The 15675-nt window shown below is 37.6% G+C and overlaps 1 protein-coding gene and 1 pseudogene across 4 annotated transcripts in view; both read left to right on the top strand.

Moving 5' to 3' along the window:
* HDAC8 (histone deacetylase 8) overlaps positions 1–15675 on the top strand; it is a 244657-nt gene that overhangs the window by 79787 nt on the left and 149195 nt on the right. The window lies entirely within an intron of this gene.
* Positions 6116–7831, top strand: LOC119522675 (annotated as a pseudogene).

Genomic DNA, 15675 nt, shown 5'->3' with positions numbered 1-15675 from the left:
AGCAGTGGGGAATGCGGTGCTTCAAGCCTGGACAACGGAGCAGATCGCCCTGACGATGGAAACAGTCAACACTTTAGCCAATGCCACCCGGGACGCGTTGCACGCCCACAATCTAATGTTAGAGTTGAATTCGCAAGCAATCCAGAAAATGCAAAGTGAAATACAGGAACTTGGACAGGAGATAGATGGGCTCTGGAAAACAGTCGAGCAACTGTGTGACACCCGATGGATCCTTTTCAGACTTTGCGTCACTCCGGTCAGGGCCAATGTAACTGCTAACACCCACAAAGTCTCTGACTGGCTTAAAAATACTTATCTGCCAACTTTTACCAATCTTACCCAGCAGGTGGACGTCAGCCTGGACAAGATTGGGGCCGTTAAGTTGACCCCCGTTAAGTTCAACCTTGTCAGTTTGGTAACTGACCTGTGGAACCGAGTTACCTCCTGGTTTTCGTGGCCCAATCTGACCACTTGGGTTCTCCTCGCTATAGGGTTGTTGGTGGGTTTAGTAATCGTCAAATGCCTGTTAGAACGCTTGTTTCAAGCACAGCAGCAACTGCGCGTTACCACTATGATGGCTATGTCTTCAACCTGTAGTACTTCTGACAGTAGCTTCTATACTGATCGATCCCCGTCCCGGCCACTCGGGGTGGGGCGCTCTGGGGCCAGGTTCGCGGCAAAGTCCATGGCCGTATCCCGGATATAACATATAACTCCAGCAGTCTTAATTTTTGTCTCAGGCGAGTCTCTTAGGCGGAGTCCCAGTTGTGGCCAGACTGGACTCTGGCCATTGCACAGAGACGCCTAGTGACGCCTTTGACGCTGGTTGCCACTCTCCTGCCCCAACCGTCTTTCCCCAGTTACGAGGCAAAGTACTGTAGGGAGAGTCACGTTGTTTCCAGCTCACGGGCTCTCCGGTCTCTATATGAGGTAAGCATTCTGGTCGGTGCCAGAGGTTCCGCCGTAAAATGGCAGGGGCCTAGTCCAGACTCCCCAAAGCACCAAAACATGTAGTGGGTCACTCAGGCCCACGGGAGTACACTCATCAATGGAGACACTGGGTTGAAATATATAAAAAAGGGGGAGATGTGGGGAGCCGCTTTCCGGGTTAAGGCCTAGTGGACACGCCGCGACCTGCTCTAGAGTAGCCCCCGCCCATCGTTTGAGCCAAGATGGCGCCCGTATCCTGCTTCCGCATATGACGCATGAGGCAGCGGTTGCTGCTAGCCTATTGTACACGCTTACGTAGTGTCAGCACATTGGTTGTAACTATTGTATATAAGAAATTACCCGGGCTAGCCTCGGGGAGACAGCCCACAGGGAGCCGTGCCTGACGGCCGCATAGAGGTTGTTCTCCCACGGGGTATAGGGCCTCGTGTGGAATATGTAACAGAGAAAGTTTTCTTCCTGGCTCCAGTAAAAGGCTTGCATTCACTGCCATTGCGTGCCTCAAGTGTCAGTTTGTCTGCGTCTCTCCCTCTTTCCCTCTGTTCTCCTTGCCGGCCGAGGACAGGACGCGCGGGACCGAGCGAGAAGGCGCCGGACACCTTTTGACATGACCTCATTGGTTTTTTAGTGCATATTTACTTTCTGATGCACAGGGTTTCCACACTTACACTGAACTTTCCCTGTTCAGCCCTGGAATCAGTTATTTCTCCCAGGAGCCCTGTTTCCTTTTAGTGGGGAATGATATTTCAGTACCACAATCTAGGCACATGGTGGGCTCATTGCTATTGGCATGCTTTGTTTTTAGGCCTTTTCTGTAGACCAAGCTAAGTAAATATATTTTTTTAAATCATGAAGATTATAACAGTAAATTTAAAATAATCCATGAGTCCATTGTGATATTCAGAAGAAAGAGATGGACAACAAGAGAGAAGGATCTTCTTTACAGCAGAGTACTAGTTAACAAATGTAGAAGGAAGATAGAATAGAAATTCACCATTTTGCAGCCCCCAAAGTAATAATTGATTCTGGCAAAGATCATCAAATGGATGTTAAAAACCATTCAGTGAAAAGTCTTTAGGGAGCAGGATATTCACACAGTCTCAAATTATCACCCACAGATTGCTTACTAATTACAGAGTGGGAAATGTACATTTACAATGGGAAAATGTGGCAGTCACTAGGTTAAACAAGTGATTAAACTTAGTATTTTCAATAACAGGACAACCTGACATTATGCCTCCTGATGTAATAAGAAATGCAGGGCATCTTTTATGAAATATTCTTTATGAAATACAGGGCATCCTTTATGAACTATTCTTGCCATAAATGTTTAACCTGTGTCTAAATATGAAGAACCATTTAGACAGATCTAGTGTGGGGCATCTAACAAGTCAACTGGCTTGTTGATTTTCCTGGGTGTGCAAATGTAGAAGACTTAATTTTTCTTAGGAGATGTGTGCTTAAGTATTTAAGAGTGAGGTTTCATGATATTTGCAGTTTACTTTCAAATGGCTTCGCAAAAAAGTGTTAGTGTGTTTAGAAAGATAGGGGCAGAGAAAACAAATGTGGGAAAGTATAATTTATGAAAATAGGTGAAGGATATATGACTCACATTGTACTATTTTTTTGACTCTTCTGTAAGTTTGAAATTTTTCCATGTAATAAATTGGAAAAAATACTTCCTTTTAAAGTTTATGGTGAGATTCAACAAATGGTGCTGGGAAATTTGGATATCTACATGCAAAAAGATGAAATTAGACCCTTAACTCACACCATATTCAAAACTTAACTCAAAATGGAGAGGAGACCTAAATGTAAGAGCTAAAACTATAAAACGTTTAGAAGAAAACATGGGAGAAAATCTTCGAGACCTTGGTTAGGCAGATTTTTTAGATGTGACAACAAAAGCATAATCCATAGAACAAAAAAATGATAAATTAGACAATTCAAAGTTTGAAACCTGTGCTTCAGATGATACCAATATGAAAATGAAAAAAACAAACCACAGACTAGGAGAAAATATTTGCAAGTTACATATCTGACAAAGGTCTCCTATCCAGAATATACAAGGAACTTATAACTCAATAATAAAAAGATAAATAACCCAATTAAAATATGGAAAAAGGATTTGAATACCCATTTCTCCAAAGATGAGCAAATGGTCATTAAGCACATGAAAAGACAGTATCTTTAGTCACAGGGAACTGCAAATCACAACCACAATGAGATACCACTTCACACCACTGAGATGGCTATAATCAAAAAGACAGATAATAACAAGTGTTGGCAAGGATGTGGAGAAATAGGAACCCTCATATATTGCTGATAGGAATGTAAAATGGTGCCGGCACTTTGAAAACAGTTTGGCAGTTCCTCAGAATGCTAAACATTTAGTTGCTATATGCCCCAGCAATTCCAGTCCTAGCTATGTACCTGGTAGAAATGAAAACATAACAACCACACAATGGCTTGCATGTGAATGTTCTTAGCATCATTATTCATAATAACCAATAAGTGGAAACAACCTAAATGTGCATCAACTGATAACTGGATAAACAATATGTGGAAATTCCATATAATGGAATATTACTTGGTGATAAAAAATAATGAAATGCTGATACATGCTACAGCATAGATGAAACTTGAAAACACTTATGCTGAGCTTAAGAAGCCAGTCACAAAAGACCACATATTATATGATTCTATTTATATGTCATGTCCCAAATAGGCAAATCTATAGAGTCAGAAAGTAGATTAGTGGTTACCTAGGTTCGGAGGTGGTGGGGATGTTGGGAGGAAATGGCAAGTGACTGACAATGGGTATGGGGTTTCTTGTTTCTTTGGTGGGGGGGAGTATTGAAAATGTTCTAAAATTGATTGTGGTAATAGTTGCACAACTCCAAACATTCTAAACATCCTAAAACTCATTGAATTCTACTTAAATGAGTGAATTGTATGGTGTGTAATTTATGTCTCAATAATATCACTTCACACCCACTAGGATGCAATATTAAAAATATGGAAAATAAGTGTTGGCAAGGATGGGAAGAAATTGGAACTCTGCGTTGCTGGTGAGAATGTAAAATGGTGCAACCTCTGTGCAAAACAGTTTGGCAGGTCCTCAAAAAGTTAAAAATAGAAATTACCATAGAACCCAGCAATTCCACTCATAGGAATATACCCCAAAGAATTGAAAGCAGGGGTTTAAACAGGCTTTGGTATAGCCATGCAATGGAATGCTACTCAGCCACAAAAAAAAAAAAAAAAAAAAAAAAAGAATTTCTGATACATACCACAACTTGGACGAACCTTGAAAACAATACATTAAATGAAATAAGCCAGACACGAAAAGACAAATATTGTATGATTCTTCTTATGTGAAATATCTAGAATGAACCATTTCACAGAGACAGAAAGATGAGTGAGTGTGAGGGGCTTAGGGGAGGGGGAATGGGGAACTGTTGCTTAAAGGGTAGAGTTTCTGTTTGAGATGATGAAAAAGTTTTGATAATGGAAAGTAGTAATGGTAGCACAGCATTGTAAAACTAATTAATGCCACTGAACTGTACACGTAAAATGGTTAAAATGGCAAATTTTGTGTTATAAATATATGTTACCATAATTAGAAGAGCAATGTAGTATGTTGTTATGATGGGGAGATCATGAATAGCTAGCTACAGAATAAATGAAAAAATATAAACTGTTCTTAAGCAAATGGACACTTGTAGCTTAGGATAAAATTTTATTATACACAAATGGAAGAAATGCTTTATATCGAACAACTTAGACAAACGTGAAGATGTGCTCTGGAAAGCTATTAGATGATTCAAAAATTCACTTTAGTGATAACAAAGGCATTGATGAAAATGCATGTCATGAGTCTGATTAAAATTGATGAAAAAAAATTATATCTCAATAAAGCAGTTAAAAATGTATAGGGAGAAAAATAAAGAACTGTCTTTGTTGTCAGACAACGTGATCATATATATAGAAAATCCTAAAGAATCTACAAAAAGCTACTAGAGCCAGTAAGTGAATTTAGTGGTCACTGAATACAATGTCAACATACAAAATTCAATAGTGTTTCTGTATACTAGCCCTGAACAATGGTAAAATGTAATTAAAAATGCAGTCCCATTTACAATCATATCCAAAATCATGGAATGCTTAGGGATATATTTAACAAAGTATGTGCAAGACATGGACATTGAAAACTACAGAACAATGCTGAAATAAATTAAAGACCTAATAAATGGAGAGATTAGAAGGATTTATAATTTGAAAACTCAATAGTGTTAAGATGTAAATTCTCCCTAGTTCATCAGATTCAACACAATACCAATCAGAATTTCTGCAGTTCCTTTGTAGACATTAACAAACTGATTATAAACTTATATGGAAATGCAAAGAGCCCAGAATTTCCAAAACAGTCTTGAATACGAAGAACAAAGTTGGAGGGCTTACACCACCTTATTTCAAGACTTGCTATAAAGTCATCAAAGATTTGCCATACTGTCATCAAGACAGTATGGTATTGACAAAGGATAAGCATAGATAATGGAACGTAATAGGAAGTCCAGAAATAGACCCACATATATGTATATGGTCAATTGATATTTGAAATGGTGTCAAGGTAATTCTATAAGAAAAGATAGTCTTTTCAACAAATGGTGATCAAACAGTTGTATATCCAAATGAAAAGAAAGTGAACCTCTACCGTTATCTTGTACTATACAAAAAAAAATTACCTCAAAATGGATCTTAGACCTAAATGTAAAAGCTGAAACTATAAAACTTCTAGATGAAAACAGAAAATTTAGTGACGTTGGGGTAGGCAGAGATTTCTTGCATAGAACACAAAAATCACAAATCATAAAAAATGTTGATGAAATGAACTTTATAAAAGCCTGCCTTCTTTAAAAGACACCATTAAGAAATTGAAAAGGCAAGCCACAGAAAGGGAGAAAATATTTGCAATACATATCTGACAACTTGTGTCTAGAATATATAAAGGACTTTTGTAACTCAATAAAAGACAAAATACCCAATTAAAAAAATGAGCAGAAGATTTGATCAGGAATCCTGGTCAGCCTCAGCAACCCCATACACTGCCTCCTTCATTTCCACCCTTTCCCGATGTCCATCCCAGGAACTGGGACCTCAAGAAATGGCTGCCCAGTGTATCACAAAGGTGGAGTTGAATGTTTCCTATGACAATCTTTTGGATAAAGATGTAGCATCAAAGTCAGACCCTTTGTGTGTGTTATTTTTGAATATGAGTACACAGAAAGGATTAAGAATTGCTTGAGTCCCAAAATTTCCAAGATATTTATTATTGATTACTACTTTGAAGTGATTCAGAAATTGAAATTTGGGATTTATGATAACTGCAACAAAACTATTGAACTGAGCAATGACGGCTTCTTAGGAGAATTTTAATGTACCCTGGGACAAATTGTTTCCAGTAAGAAGCTAACTCGATCATTCATTTAAAATGACAGACCTGCAGGGACATGGAGCATTACGATTTCAGCTGAATAAATAAAGGATAACAGAGTGGTCTTGTTTGAAATGGAAGTGAGAAAAGTGGATAATAAGGATCTATTTGGAAAGATCCATACTTGGAATTCCACAAACAGTCATCTGCTGGAAACTGGCTAATGGTTCATTGAACAGAGGTTGTTAAAAACAACTTGAATCCTGTTTGGAAACCTTTAAAAATCTGTTAACTCCCTGTGCTACGGAGATATGGACAAAACCATTAAGGTAGACTGTTATGCTTAATGACAATGATGAGTCACATGATCTCATTGGAACATTTCAAACCACCATAAAGAAACTGAAAGAAGCCTCCAGAAACTCACATATTGAATTGGAATGCATGAATGAAAAAAGAGGCAAAAGAAGAAAAGCTACAAAAATTCAGGTGTTATCAGTGTGAAATAGTGTGAGATTGCAGTAGAATGCATGTTCCTTGACTATATCATGGGAGAATGTCAGCAGAATTTTACTGTGGGAGTGGACTTCACTGGCTCCAATAGTGATCCAAGGTCTCCTGACTCCCTTCCTTATATCAGTCCCAATGGTGTTAATGAGTATTTGACTGCTGTCTGTTTTGTGGGACTGGTCATTCAAGATTATGATGCTGATAAGATGTTTCCAGCTTTGGGTTTTTGAGCTCAGATACTTCCACAGTGGCAGGTATCACATGAATTTCCAGTGAACTTTAATCCATCCAGTTCCTATTGTAATGGAATCCATTACAATTGTAGAGGCATATCAGGCCTGCCTACCTCAGATTAAACTCTATGGTCCAACTAATTTTTTCTCCAATCATAAATCATGTGGCCAGATTTGCTGCTGCAGCCACACAACAACAGACAATTTCTCAATATTTTGTGCTTTTGATCATTTCTAATGGTGTGATCACAGACCTTGATGAAACCAAACAAGCTATGATTAATGAACCAAGCTGCCAAATTCCACCATTGTTGGAGTTGGAGGTGCTGACTTTAGTGCCATGGAGTTTCTGGGTGGCAATGCTGGAAGTCTCCAATCCCCATTGGGGAGACAGCCATTAGAGATATTGTCCAGTTTATGCCTCTCAGACAGTTCCAGAATGCTCCAAAAGAACTTTGCTCAGTGTATCTTGGCAGAGGTTCCCCAGCAGGTGGTGGGCTACTTCCGTGAATACAAACTCCTTCCTCCGAGGAACCCAGCTATAAAATAAAAAGAGCTGTGTGTGGCCATCTCAGCAGTATTCCTTTCTGCTCTGTGGAGCAGTGGATCCATCTCTCACCCAAAATCATGAATGTGCCATTTTGTGTACTTTTCACCCTCAGCATTTATGATGTAAACCTAGTTCTCCTTGTCTTATATCTGTTCAGTGCATTATTTTTATACTTTTTGGGGGAAAGTGCCAAGTTAATCTTTGTCCAATCAATTCAGTGATTGCCAGTGATTTATAATAATTTCAGTGAGGTCAATGGATTAGAAAGTCTGGGGAAAGCTGATTTTGTTGTTATTTACTTTCATATATAATGAAAATGCTGTTCTTGAATGTTTGTTAATAGAAAGAATGAAAAATTGTTAGGATGAGGTTATTTGCAAATTTCTGAGATTTTTTGCTCTAGGAAGTATTTATTTCACAAGCTAGTGTCCATACTTGACTAAAAGAAGTGTCTTAAATAAGGTGATGCTGAATTTGTTCCTATACCTCTGAATTTAGTGTTCTTCCATGGGATAAAAACACCTTCACTTACCCCTGAATTTTGCCGCAGTTTAGAAACTGCATGGTTTGCAAAACAGCATCTACTTGCACAGGACTTCATGAAAAATACTGATTGCGAGAAGGCAAGGCATTTATTCAATTCTTAAAATGTATAATCAATAAGTAGAAAGAAACTGATATAAGTCATTTTCATTTGCCTTTCTAGATTTTTAATTTTCATTGTGGAATACTGTAAACATGGTCAGATTTGGCCTTCCCTATCATTAACTGTATGTGACACTTGGGATTCTGTAGATATTGAGATGATAGATTGTCCCAGATTTTACATTATTGGCTTATTTTAATTGAGATTTGTTAAAATGGTTAGGACTACTTAGACCAGGAAACCAATGGGGACCAAACATAGAAGGGGACAGTCAGAATTCCATTTCCTTTTAACTAATGAAACACTTTACTTAATTTTAAAAGGCAGTTTTTATACTTTCCTAACTAAGATCATGTACACTGATGTATATAAAATCATTTAGACATTTTTCCTTTTTTATATAGCATTTTAGTATGATTTTTAAACCCATGATACTGGTTATCTGTTACTCAAAATCACATTTTACATTTCAATGATGTGTTATTTCCTAAGTCCAGAATGTATTATATTAAACATAAAATCCGTTGTGACTTTGAAAAGTTTTACAACTGCTATAATAGGATTGAATAGATTTTACATGCTTTTCCTTTGACCCTGACTTTTACCCTTTAGAACATACTGCTTAGAGAACATTAAATTTTCAGAATAGATTCAGTAACATTTTTTTGAGGACTTGTGTCAAATACTATGCGTATTCATATATTGGTCAATTATCTTTAACAATTTAACATTAAACAGTGTGTGTTTAATGTTTCAGAGGAAATGTTTAATGTTTCAGAGGAAATGTGATGTTTAATGTTTCAGAGGAAATGTGATTCCAGCAAATTAGGGTAATTGTTACCTTTTTGCAGTTTTAAATTACAGCATTTATAACTTCTAAATTATCAGTTTATGAAATTCTCACAATTTCAACATTCCACCTCATCACATACTGATTTAATATTGTTTTGTATTAAAATAGTCCCTTCCTCTGTTGTGCCACCAGTCATTCAAGTGCCTTTAGTTCTCAAAAGAATTTAAAGAAAAAAAAAAACCAAGTTGACTTTCATGGCTTATATGATCAGGTAAATTACAAATGTACATTGGAGTGACAGCGCCCTGGATAGATGTAGTATTTCTCACATATGCCTGTCCTAAGTTATTCTCTGAGAAAATAGTATTCCAGCTAGCCTAGTCATGTCACCTTGTGGTTAGAATTCAGAATCGAAATGTTAATAGCCTAAAAATTTAAAGTCAGATCAGGGATTCACAGCTATTCACTTCAGTAGTGCCTCAGGCAAACTTTCCAAAGTAAATTCAGGGCCCCATTGCTGCTTTTGCTATCTTTTGACAAACTTTGTTTTTTCCATTTTGTAAATTTTGGGGAAGCCATCTTCATTAAATCTCTCCTAGTCACCTTATATGTGTGTGGTTGATAGTCATGATACTGACACATGAGGTAAGCTAGAAGTTTGACTGAAAGTCTGAGAGACTATTTTGTGCTTTTATGGATGTCATACTTGATAGTAAGTATGTAAATTGCTAACATGAATTGATGTTAAATGTATCTTCCATTTGAATTTCTTTGGATAAATTTTTTTTCTTGATGTGATTTTAAAAAAAGATTTGATCAGACTCTTCACAAGAGAAACTATGTGAGTGGACAATATGCATATGAAAAAAATGTTCAACAACATGAATCATCAGGGAAATGCAAATAAAAGTACAGTGATACCACTACACACCCATTAGAATAGCCATAATGTAAAATACCAAGTGTCAGTAAAGTAATACTGGTAATACCAAGTGTTAGCAAGGATGCAGAACAAATGGAACACTCATATCCTGCCCATAGAAATGTAAAATGCTGTAACTGCTATGGAAAACTTTTTAGCAAATTCTTACAAAGTTACAAAGAAAAAAAGACCACCTACTATATGAATCCACCATGTCATTCCTGGGTATATATACCCAAGAGAAATGGAAAAATAGCCCCACACAAAGACTTGTACATGAGTATTCCTAGCAGCTTAATTTGTAATAGTCAAGACTGGAAACAACCTGGATGTCCATCCGCAGATGAATAGATAAACAACATGTGGTATATTCATATGTAGTAGAGCACTACTCAGCAATACAAAGAAAAAACTCCAATGCACACAATCACATGGATTAATCTCAAAATTATTATGCTAAGTGAAAGAAGCCAGATACACAAACATCTATACTGTATGAACCTATTTATGTAATACTCTAGAAAGCAGGGTAGTGGTTGCCTGGGTTCAGGGAAGGAGGGAGGGATGGACTGCATGAACCATGATGAAATTTTGGGAGTGATGGATATGTTCTGTATGTTGATTGTGTTGGTGGTTTCACAGTGTATACATATGTCAAAATGTATCAAATTGTATACTTTAAATATGTGCAGTTTATTTTATGCCAGTTATACCTAAATAAAGCTGTTAAAAAATTCTTTGAACAATAAACTTTAAATTGGCTAGGTTTATTGTATGTAAGTTATACCTCAATAAAATTGTTTAAAAAATGTATGGTGAGAGATAGTTGACCTTGTTTGTAGGAGGAGCCCTTGGTGAAGGAGAGGAAATGATGTATGGAACAAGATCAAAGAGGCATCAGTGGAGTATAGAATCAAAAGAAACATAGGAAGATAGGAGGAAAAAACATTTTCCTTTGCTATAACACACATTCTTTCATTTAATAAATATTCTGGCCAAGGACTGTGTTAGACATTGAGAATAAAACAGTGAGCAAGACAGATGAGAGAGCCTTTCCCTCACTTGTGGTGAAGGGGAGGCATTAAACAAATGTATAATTTTAGGTAGTAAAAATCCTTTGAAGAAAAATAAACAAGGATAAGGAGTTAGAGAATGACTGGTGTAGGCTGGGGGTACTATTTAAAAATAGTCAGGAAAGGCTTCTCTGAGGAAGTGAATTTCGGGAGAGAGTTAAAATGAGGAAGCCAGCCCTGTCCGGTAACTACGTTAATGTTTTTGAGGAACAGCAAAAAGACCAATGTGGCTGGATCAAAGTAAGTGATGGGTACAGTGACAGGAGAGAAGGACAGAGAGGTTGACAGGGACCAGGTCATTCAAGTCCTTGTAGGCTATGGTAGGACTTTGGATTTCATTCTAAAAGTGATGGAATTTTGAGTGGAGGGTCTTGGGTCTTAGCAAGTTTGTAATATCCATTGCAAGGAATGAGAAAAAGACAATTAGAGAGAAATCATAGGGTTAATGAGCAGCCTTGAAGTCCCACCTGAAAGTGGGAATGATGAATGTATACAGGTGTGCATCTACAGTTGTGCAGTTTGTTCCAGCAACATTTGATCATCCTGTATTTGGGAGCACAGAAATCAGGTGGTCAGACTGATTTAAGTTTGGGGATTTATGTTCAGGTGCTAGGAGGAAACTGGCTAAGGAGTTTACCAAATACTCGGTAGGTCCTTACAAGGTAAATTGAATATTTAGGAGCCCTTAAGAAAGGAATTACTCTAATACTGCTTTTTGCCATCTTTTACTGCTTTTCTCTAGGCAATTAGAAATGATTAATTTAGTAAAAAGAACATTGAGTTGAGAGTCAGGAGACTTAAATATGAGCCTCAGCTCCCCCAGTGATTATGACAAGGGCAAATAGTCAAAGCTGACAGCTGGAAGAAGGCTAAAGGACTCATCTTTCTGGATACTTGTTAAATCATACCAAGAAATTAGCTTTATACCATTAAATTAAATTCTTCAACCTTTTTTGGCAACAGTCTGTCTCTCGAATTTCCTGTCTCACGAAATTTCTCCTGCTGCAGTTTAGCCTGTTCTGCCTTGTGCTAATTAATGATCAAGTATCCTTTCATAGAATAAAAGATAGCTTAAATCATATCCTATCCCTCTACTGTTCGACACTCTACAATGGCTTCCTACCTCACTGAGAATAAAATTCAAACTCACTTTAATAGCCTACAAGCCCCTGTGGAATTTGATTCCATCCAACCTCATCTTGTACACTCTCCTTTATTATCTGTGCTCCAATCACACTGGCTGCTTTTCAGTTTCTCAAATAGGCCAAGGGAATTCTTTCCTGTCTCGGAGCCTTTGCAATGCTATTCTCTCTGCCTAGAAGAATTCTCCATCTCAGATGTCTGTTTCTTTTCATCTATCAGGTATTCTGTTTAAATGTCACCTCTTCATAGAAACTTTCCTTGACCAGTCTATCTAAAGTAACCTTCACCCTCACCCCATTACTCTCTATTACATTTCTGTTGTCATTTTTTATACCACTTGTCACAATATGCTGCTTTCTTGTTTGTTTACATATTTCTAATCTGCTTACTCCCACCACCCACATACTGTAAGATCCTTGAGAATAGGGTTTTATCTGTCCTGTTCATCATTATTCCCAGAGTAAAGAACAGACTAAGTGCTCAATACAAATTTGGATGTTAAGGGAGGAAGGAATGGAAGCAGACCCCCTTTGTTATATGCACCCCCACCCCCCACCCCACACCCACCCCCACTAAATAAGCCCAGTTTCCACCTGTTAAGATTATTTCTCAAATCCTTAGTTATTTGGATGGCCTTCTACGGGATCTATTATAAGTGGAATAAAATCCTGATGTCCTCATTGGTCCTGAAAATTAGATAGAGGATGATCATATTATAGACTTTCAGAGTCAGGGAGACCTAGAAGTCATCTATTCCAATCTCTCTTTCTATACAGAAACCTCTTCCAAAGCACCAACCCCAGGAATTTCTTAGAGGTGCTTCAGGGGCAAATTATAGGAAATAAAGGGATGGCCAAATATATAGGGTTCAGGTCCTCTATGTGTCCACCCCCCTACTTACACTGTAACCAGAACGGTGCTGATTTTGTCTGTTTTATATATTGGGATTCCAGGTAAAAATTTCATTTGTAAAACATTCTGCTGCTTAAGGAAAGTTTGAAAACCACAAATCTAACCTGTGCCTGAACATGCTCAGTAACTAGAAATTTGCTTTCTTGATTTTCTTTCATGCTCTTTTTATTTCTGTCTTCAATATTTGTAGATAACACTACTAACAGCAATCACCATTTGTGCGTGTGCTTGTCACTATAAAGATGGATATACCACCAAACAGTTCTTTTTACATTCAAAGCCTGTACATTGGTTTCAGGCAGTAGCTGTTAATCAAAGAAGCTATTTACGCTTCATAGATTTGTTTTGATGCTATATATCTAGATAGTCTGTGCTGTCTCCAGCTGTTTATAGCTATGCTGTAGTACTCAGAACAGCTTCAAACATTGTCTTATACCATGTCTTCCATCCTCCATATTTGAATTCCTGTGTTTCAATAGTGGGTGATTTCCACCAAATTTGCCAATCGACTTGAGTCATTTAATTTTTGAAGTGTGTCTACCAAACAGTACTGCCACATGTAACTTCATTTTTAGACATATTTAATGAAAAGTTCCCTATTCTATCACTCAAGAAAAAACTAATGGTATGACACTAGATTTAGGGCCAGCCTTATGTAAGTTCATGCTTTGTTTCTCTGTTTGGGGGAAGATGACAGAGAGTTGGGTAGTGGACCCTTAAAGTTTCCTGATTTGGAAACATTTTTTATTGTGAAATATAACATATATACAGAAAAGTGATAACTTTCAAAGTAAGATTTAACAAGTAGTTATATAGAGCAAATTTCAAAAAATGTTATGGGTTACAGTTCCACCAGTTCAGTTATTTCCTTCTAGCTGTTCTAATACCCTAGAGACTAAAAACAACAACAACAACAACAAATGTAAATAAAGATTCAGTATTTGTAATTCTTTATTAAATCCTATCTTGACTGTTGCTAATCCTCCCTCTCATTTGATCACTCTCAATCTTCAGGGATATCTAGGCAATGACCACCCTAACCTGCTCGTATTGAAAAGGGGTGTCAACATTATGGAGAATGGATCTGGTTGATATTCTTGAAGAGGCTGTTGCCTCTGGGTTTGGGGACTTATCTGGCGATAGGAGCACTAGGGGGATTTAAGTTTCTGAAAAGTAAACAGTGAGTGAAATTTTTCTAGTCTCAGATAGGGACCTGGGGATTCTTTAGGATTTTCAGGACCACTGTTGGTTAGGGCTTGGCATACTGTGGCCATTTGGAATATCTAGCTGAAGATCGCATAAGAGGAACCTCCAGGATAGCCTCTCGACTCTATTTGAAATCTCTTAGCCACTTAGTGGCTAGTTTGTTACATTTCTTTTCCCCGTTTTGGTCAAGGAGGCACTCTCCGTCCCTCAATGCCCAGGCAAGTCTCATTCCTGGGAGTCATGTCCCACATCACCAGGGAGATTCACTCCGCTGGGAGTCATGTCCATGTAGGGGAGAAGTTAATGAATTTATTTGCCGAGTTGGGCTTACAGAGAGAAATGCCACACTGAGCAACAAAAGAAGTTCTCTGGAGGTGACTCTTAGGCATAATTATAGGTAGGCTTAGCCTCCCCTTTACAGCCATAAGTTTCACAAGAGCAAGTCTTAAGATCAAGGGCCTGACGTACTAATTAGGGGATTCCTAATTTCACATACCATATATTCTGTCCAAGATAAACAGTCAGTGTCTCACATTATCTTCACTTAGTTGTACAATCATCATCTCTCTCAATTTTAAACAATTATCATAACCCAAAATACCCCAAAGCTCTTATCACTCCCTAATTATTTATCCCTAGTATTAGTGTGGTACTAGTAAGGTATTCCTATTAAATATAGCCAATAGTATGCAATGTTTTTCCCATATACCATTCTGTTGTTAACTCTTTGTACCAGTATCATACCTGAGAAGTAGAACATGCAAGTACTTATTTATATTTTCAGTACTGATCTGTGGGATACACGCCTTTAAACAACCCCTTTCGATCATGTTTGCCTTAAATGCAGCACTGATACTTATAATCCCATTAATGAATCATCATTGCCCCCTTCATTCTCATACCCTTAAGTTCAACCTCGTTAACAGATCTGTACATATTAGGTAATCATTCCTCTTTCACAAGCTTCTGTCTATCCCTAGGTCCCCAATATCCTACATTTAAAGAGACTGATTTTACATTATTCAAGGAGCTCATATTTATGATAAGATACAATATCTCTCCTTTTGTGTCTGACTTATTTCACTCAGCATTATGTCCTCAAGGGTCATCTGTGTTGTCACATGTTTCAGCACCTCATTCCTTCTTACTGCTGCTTAGTATTCCATTGTGTGTATATACCACATTTTGTTTATCCACTCATTTGTTGAAGGATACTTGGAATGTTTCCATCTTTTGGCAATTGTGACTAATGCCGCTGTGAACATTGATGTGCAAATGTCTGTTCATATCACTGCTTTCAGA

This window comes from Choloepus didactylus, chromosome X (genome assembly GCF_015220235.1).
Source record: "Choloepus didactylus isolate mChoDid1 chromosome X, mChoDid1.pri, whole genome shotgun sequence".
Lineage (NCBI taxonomy): Eukaryota > Metazoa > Chordata > Mammalia > Pilosa > Megalonychidae > Choloepus > Choloepus didactylus.
Note: the sequence above shows the minus strand (reverse complement) of the source record. Positions and strands in the feature narration are given on the sequence as shown.